Here is an 8,262-nt window from a genome sequence, read left to right as displayed (position 1 = left end):
AGCTCCACTAATGATCACCACAGTTTCAGTGCCAAAACAGATACAGTTGGCTTCTTATTTTAACCACAGGATTATTTAAATATTGCTCTGAGCTCTCAACATACAGCAGAGGTTCTTCAGATCTGCTCTCATCCATGCAGGTGCAGAAGGCAGCTAACTATTACCATCTGGTCTCTGGAACTACGTTTGCAGGGGCAGCCAGAAAACAGACACCTGTTTGGAACAGGATCATAAAATAAATCATAGCTAAATTATGGTGCAAGAAGGGTATGAGGGAACTAAAAACTGAAAGAGGAAATGGACAACTCATTCCTTAACCAAAGAGAAAAAAACATGGACAACTCATTCCTTAACCAAAGAGAAAAAAACAAACAAACAAACAACAAAAAAAAACCCCCAAACCTGAAAAACTAAGTAGGGTAAGAGGGACAAAGCTGTTGGGGTTGTAAATTACATGTATAGTAAGGAAATGAGAAACCCATTTGTAAATTTAGTTCAAAGAAAGGCAGATGCTGCTGCTGCACTTTCTGCCAGATCCCTTGCCAGTTTATGCTATCTGTCAGGGAAGGGCTGTTTGTTCAACTCTGGCTGAACCATGGGTAAGTCTACATCAGGCTGTTAGCTTTTCATAGAGAGCTGTGTCTAGGTTTGTTCTTGGTTTTAGGTTCATATAACCATGGAAGGGTTTGGATTTGAAGGGACTTTAAAGATCATCTAGTTCAAAGATCACCTAGTTCCAATACCCCTGTCATTGACAGGGACACCTTCCACTAGACCAGGTTACTCAGAGGCCCTTGAACACTTCCAGGGGTGGGGTACCTACAACTTCTCTGGGCAACCTGTTTCAGTGCCTCACCACCCTCACAGTAAAGAATTTCTTCCTAATATCTATCTAAACTGCCTTCTTTGAGTTTAAAGCCTTAACCATTCATCTTAGCACTATATGTCTGCGTAAAAATTCTCTCTTTCCCTTTTTATAGGCCTTATTTAGGTACTGGAAGGTTGCTACAAAATGTCCTCAGTCCCAGCAGTCTCAGCCTGCCCTCACAGGAGAGGTGCTCCAGCCCTCAGTTTACCATCATGGCCCTCTGGACCTGTCCTAACAGGGTTCCCAATCTGCTGCCATTGTCACTTCTGCTGAGTGACTTCTGCCACCTTTTTCACTCTTGCAGGAGAAGGTCCCTTACGACTGCTGAGTGTTCTCATAACCCCACTGCTGACTTCAAGCAGCACAACGACAAAAATGTGCTTATACAATTAGAAACTAGATTTTCTTGCAGCTTATTTGTGGCTGATACATGAAGGAGAACTAAAATTACTTATAATTAGGACCCCACCATTATTTATAATTAAGACCCCTGGCATCTTGATTGTAAGATTTATCAAGATTCAAATATTGGTGATATAGTCTTTGTTTATCAGCTTTTATCTGCTCAGATTCCAAACACCACATAAAATTTATTTACTTTTAAATACATTTTCACAACAGCAAATTTGTGAAAGTGGATCATGGGCTTCAGGCAAAGTATTGTCCTAATACTGCCTTAGAAACAGTTTCTTCTTTCCTGTCTTTGTGTTATAAATCATGCTGCATCTTTTCAGTCATCATTATTTATTTTATTTTCTAAAATTAAAATGAAACAGTTGTTTTCTCCAAGACATGGTATCATTATGTTCTTTAAAGTGTATAAAGCAGCTGTTTTCTTCTATCTGTGTGACCTTATCTTGTATTTTGACTTCTACTTGTTGACTCAGATTTTAATTGCAGATCTTTCTCCCGTCAAACAGTTTTAAATCTTCAAAGGAATGCAACCATGGCTCTAAATTATGGTGCATGGGTGTGTGTTTAATACCTCAGGTTACCCACTAGCTCAGGATAGTAGGTGATTCAGGAGAGGAAGTCTCTAACAAGACAGCAAGGTTATTTTGAGCAAGTTTTCTTGCGTGTGCTGTTCCTTCGGTTTGGAAGATACAACATTATGCAGTAATTTAGGCTTGATTTCATAAATAACAGCCTTGGCTTCCAGTCTGATTCAGTCTTCCTTTGCTTCACATTTTCCGGGCATTTCCTGCCAAGCTACATTTTCCTTAGCAGATTGCTCTCTGCTATCTCCTGGTTTCTCTTACATCAAGTCCCTTTAGGCACCATATCACATCTTTTGAGCTGTACTTTCCTGTGAACTGTGGAGGAGCTGAATGGAAACCACAGTTTGAGGAACTGGTAATTTGGCAGGACCTTGCTGATGCCATAAATCAAACTGACAATAAATCACTAACATACTTATTTGGTATGGCTAGAACTGAAATTAATATTGTATTTGGAAGAGTCCTTTTTTCCTTCTGTACTGAGAAGCCACATGTTTCTATTTTTCTGTCCAAAAATGAGGACCAGCAATATTATTCCTGGGTATAGGAAATTAAAACAACTTTTCATTTGTGTTATAATTATTGTTTGCTTAAGCTAATGTTTTCATAATGCTTTTTTGTTGTCTTACAACCTAATAGCTACCTAGACGGGCATTTCAGTTAGTTCTTTCTAGTATATTAGTCCTTCAAAAAGAGAAAAAATTGGAAGAAGAAAAATTATTGTCTTTCTCATTAACAATGTGACACTGGCATTTAGCTTTTTGGGGTTTTTGTAAGACTTACTACAAACTGCCTGTGTTTTGTTAATAATATATAAAAATTGTGTTTATGGATGTATTACTACTATGTACTTCTAATAATGAGATGATGTAAAGCAGAATTTGTTAGCTCATAAAGTAAATAAAAAATAAAAACAGACCAAACAAATTGGACCAAGCTTCTACATCTTGAAGGTGAAGCAGGAATGACTTAATGCTTCCTGGATTAAGAAGCCTGTTGTGTAAGCAAATGGAGTGGGTCCATCTGCAAGAGCTAGGAAAGGAGGAAAAAAATCCAAGGTTCCTATTCAGAGTCTGTTTTCAAGCCTGCTGGCTTCCTGATGCTGTGGGTTAGATCTGGGAGTCTAAGCCAGCTGAGGTTGAAACTTGACCCTGGAAAATGAAAGAAAAAAAAAAAAGCTGTTGAGCTGCAAATCTAGGTTTGCTGTGCTGCTGAGACGTCTCTCTTGGAGACGTTATCAGTCTTGGACCTCAGGGAAGCTGCGTATCCAGAGAACACGTTGTCTGGGTCGGCAGCAGCCTGGGTATCCAGGTCAGGAAATGAAGTAATTTCACATATTAAAGCTCTCTGAGAACTCTGGTAGACTGCAGTGGCCCATCCTAATGGATTGCCCAGGATAACCACATTTCACCAATCAAATAGTGCAGTAGTTCAGCAGTGACTACTGGCTTGGCACTGGCTGATAATATCAAACAGAAAGAGGGTTGTACAGCAAGACCTGATTCCAAGGTTGGGAAATATTCAAAACCTTATTTGGATTGTCAGGAGCATGGTAGTCAAATGTGTTGTCTTCATGGCTGGTTGTGTGAATGTTATTTTTGGTAACAGGTATCATTTATGGCATTGTGGAACATAAAGTGTGCAGATACTGCCAAGTGATGAAGTGGCAGTGTTATCAGTTTGTGTTAGCTCAGCACTTAGGAAGTCAAGATCATAACAGCACTGGTGCAATGTGTTCGAGTGCTTATTTGTCCCACAGACTCTGCCAAGACACCCCTCTCACATCACTGTGAGAAATGATTATTTGAGTTGCTCAGGTGTTTGGGATATGGAGAAGTGAATATTCAGGTGCTACACATTGAATATTGCTTCTTGTGCTCAGGAGACAGTTTGAATCTACACACAAAAGCTGTACTGAAAAGAGACAGGAGCATTATTAAACTTTGCAAGGAAAGACTTACAGGATGTCTGAAAATAGGTTTTTGGCACCAGTTTAATTTCAAATGTCATCTTTAGTTCTATTCCAGAAATATACTTGGTAAAGGCTATTCCGTATTTCCAGTGAAGCCCAGTAGAATCACTCTGAAAAATAAATGAGTCCTATTTGCAAAGATTGCATGTACCTTAAACTCCCTGCTGCAGAATATTAATAAATAACTATTTTTACACAAAAATCTCTCCGGTAAATTGGGCTTTTGTGAGAATACCTTCAATATTTGTTCTTTTATTACTGGCTTTATATGATCCAAAATCTGGCCACATTAGCTCCTGTTGCACAGAAATGGCAAAATGCTGGAGAGCATTGAGTCTGAGCAATCATTTCATTGAGATCTTTCACTGGCCTAAGATGATGCATGATGTTCCCCAATCTACAGCAAAGCCCCTGGGGTTTACTGGTGTGACATGGACTTTTCTCAGTTAGCCTCTGCCTGTGGCAACTGTCTCTGCCAGTAGTACCAGACCATGTGCAGGATTTCCTGTGGTGTCACCCTCGTGTGAGAGAGAGGAAGGATTAATTGAAGTTTCTTCTATGCACCCCTGTATTATGAGATGTGAGTCAAACTAGGTGTTCTCTAATTTTTCAGAAAAGGCATTTTCTCTCTCTACTAATCATATTTATTTTTGCCTTTCTAAGCCCCAAGGTCTGTAAAGTTGTCCCAGCTTCTTTATGCAAATATAATAATAATTTTCAAAAAATATCCCCTGAAACATAAATTGCTAGGTTGTATTAAAATGGATTTTTGTACTCAAACTCAATTCTCACTTAACTGTAGCAACTGGGACAAACGTTGGGTCTGTAATAAGTTTTCCTTTTTGAAAAAAGGGACTCCAAGGAGTTCTTTGAAGAATATCTGAATATAGACTTAACCAAGAGCCCAGGATGGTTTTAGGAGAAGAAATATCCACTGGTTTTGGAAAGTAAAATATATTTATAGCTGTCTAAAATACATAATGAAATATTTTGGTGTCCTTGGAAAAGATGTAGCATATGCTCAGGGTTTTTGAGTAAAAGAATAAAATATTCACTTTCTGCTAACTTGAGAAAAGTCAAGACCTTAATCCTTGTTTCCTGCTGGCAGTTCTTTGTCATGCTGTGCTATGAACGAATGCAAAATGGCAAGTCAGGTTTTGTAAATAAGGGGTGAGAAAAATGGGAATTATATTTTTAGAAAAAGAGAAAACAGACATAGAGACCATTTGAAACAAACCTGCTTTTAAAAATACTGACTGTAGAAAAAATGCAGGGATCACAGATTCTGTATGTCAGGCCTACAAAAATGAAAGCTTGAGAGGAAGTTTTCTTATCCTGATGTGGACCAGCCTGGGAAAAATACTTCTTGCCTCCAGAAACTGTTAAAATTTGTTCTCTCTCATCAACATACATCTTTAATTTAATCTAGATTGCCTGGATAAGATTGTGATCTGGGATATTTAACTGTTCATACCCACTGGAAAAAAAAAACAAAACCTTATTTAGTTTTGCAATATGAAAATGATTGGTACAGTTAAGAATTGTTAGACACTAAGACCATAAAGCTTACAAAAAAATATAGATATAAAGAAAATTCTTAAAAATATACCTAAATAATTGATATAAGTACAATAAATATACGCAATAAATCAATTTTTCTGTATATCAGGCCGTGTTTTGCAGTTAATGATTTCTGTTTCTTAAATAGATTTTACTGCTCTTCAGTGAGCTGAGGCATTTTGTCCCTCTGCCACAACTTTCAGAATTTTAGTGTATCTCATCTTCTAGTATCTTATTTTAATTGATAGATTGGAAGAGGAAAACAAATTATCTTTGCTGTTTTTTTCTGGACATCATATGATGTAGCTATAGCACCAGTCTAGACTAAATAATTGAAACAAAGACAACTGTTGGAAAGGAAAGCTGTTGTTGAAAAACCTTTTATCACCTTAATATGCTTTGGTTTCAGGTTCTAAGCTTGGCTCTTCACCAGTTTGGTGCCTTCTGAAATTTTGACTGAAGATTTAGATATTTTCAATATAACTTTTCTCTAAGTATATGCAGTCTGTCATAGACAGGTCTCATGTAATATCAAAACTAATTTGCATCAAATCCACATTAAAAGAAAAAGTGAGGTTCTGTTTTGATCAAGCTTTTTAATTGAAGACATATTTTAATGTATTTTGCCTATGTATTAACAGTATGGAGAGCTCAAAAACTGTGGTGCATATTGGAGAGAGCTGTGGAATGCTCCAGACTAATTTAAGTCCATCTCCATCCAAAACCCCCTGCTAGGTCACACAGGAGTCTTGAGCAAGTATTGGACAACTTGATCAATAATTGTTACCTCTTGGCACCTTCCATGCTGTCTCCTACAAGAACAGCATAGAAAGTGCAAGGTTTTGTTCTGAACTCTTTCTGTTCTTCATTTTTTTAAATAAATCTGCACGCATACATCCACATTCTTCAACATGCCTTAAGCTGGGAAAGGCACTGATTTACGTGGCTACATATTGCTTTAGACTCTTAGCTTTGGGCTGCCTTTTTAAGTCACTGACAGGTGATATAAACCCGTGAACACCTTTAAATAGCTACATAATGCCTCTGGACCTGTGTACAATCTGATTTACACTAGCTCTTACACTGACGTTATTTACTCCTTTTTTCTTCATATTCCTGCTATTCAAAACCTATGCAGTACACAAATCAAATTCCTAAGATTAACTTTTGAATTTGTGTGCACTCTCATACCCCTTGTTTTTACTTCTTGATCCTAAGAAGACCTTGTATAGTATTTCCCATATATAGCTGAAACAATCTTTCAAAGGGTTGGATAGTGGGAATTTTGCAGCACAAAGTGGAGAATTGCCCAGACAGTCACTGCAGGGGAGGAATGAATTGTTGCTACTGTGAGCCTTTGCTTCCAGTTATCTGGTTTGTGTTTATTTATGATGCATGAATTATACAACACGGGCAGGCTCTTTCAATTACTTAATAATATACAAATATGTAAATACAGGTACAATCCCCAACACACTGCTTTCAATTCTTATCTACTGCAGCACATTTCCTGGATTTTAGTCCTTCCAGCTCTGCTGGTAGTAAGTGTTGATTTGATAAAGAAAACAGGAAATAATTCTTAATTTCAATAATTCATGGAAAATGAACAGAAACTATGATATCTGTGACACATGAGAGCACACATCTCAAACTGGGATATTAGTATTCAGTGCTGGGACTGTAGCTCTGGAACATATGCTTAAAACATTTCTAAGCCCCTTAGGAATACCATTTCAATAGAAATTCAGTAAACTCTTGAAATAAGTAAACACAGAAAATTATTATATAATTTGAGCTCTTTAATTGCCAGTTATGTCCTTTGGTTGATCCTCTGAAACAATGTTATTGGTATTTAATGTAAAATTTCTGCAGTAAAAAAGGTGAATTTATGGGGTGAAGGGACAATCTTTCATTTCATGAAATATAACTGGCAGATGGAAACATGAAATAAAGTGCCTCCTGCCAGATTTTACTGTACCTGCTAGTAAACTTTCCTGCCTTGAGACATTAGAAAGTTTCTTTGGGACAATTAGCATTTACTGAAGGATCTGCTCTTCCTCCACCTTCACAACAGTGCAGGGTATTTTGTAATTTTTAATATATTATCCAGCACTTCAGTTAAATGGGTGGTTGAGTAGAGTTGTGTGTCTCTTGTTGTTAACACGAGAACGTGCCGAAGCATGACAGAGGCTGCTGTGGAGTTTAGGTCCCTTAAAGGATAATATTTTACATGGGATTTAAGAGTACAAAAGGTTTACTGCTGCCTGAATGGAGCCTGTATACCCCAGCTTCTTTTACTGACTCCTTCCCCAGAATTTTAAATCTATATTGTTTTGGCTTAACTGCAGCCAGCAACTAAGCCCTTCACAAGTGCTTGCTCAGCTCCCCACCCACCCCACAGTGGGATTTGGAGAAGAATCAGAAGGAGGTTAAAACCATGGATTGGGACAAGAACAGCTTAAAAATTGCATTAAAGGTAGTATTACTACTACTACTACTACTACTAATAATAATAATAATAAAAACAATAATAATGATTACTTAGGATAAGTAATTGCTATTTAGCAACAACTTAAACCATCAGTGTGATATCAGCGTTATTCTCATACTGATTCCAAACACACAGCATTATACCAACTTCTAGGAAGAAAACTAAATCTATCTCAGCTGAAACCAGGACATTTGTCCCATCACCAAGCTGAGACCTCTTCATCTGGCTCCTAGCTGTGAGAGCTTTGAAAGAGTGGACACAAGTACCTACATAAAAGTGTGGCTGTGCTACAAAAAGACATTCTCTAAACACAGCAGATTTCAGAGCCATGTCATTTGCATCAATTTCCTTATAATAACATGCTTTTAATACC

The sequence above is a fragment of the Lonchura striata genome, chromosome 1, assembly GCF_046129695.1.
Source record: "Lonchura striata isolate bLonStr1 chromosome 1, bLonStr1.mat, whole genome shotgun sequence".
In the NCBI taxonomy this organism is placed as follows: Eukaryota; Metazoa; Chordata; class Aves; order Passeriformes; family Estrildidae; genus Lonchura; species Lonchura striata.
This window is presented reverse-complemented; position numbering follows the sequence as displayed.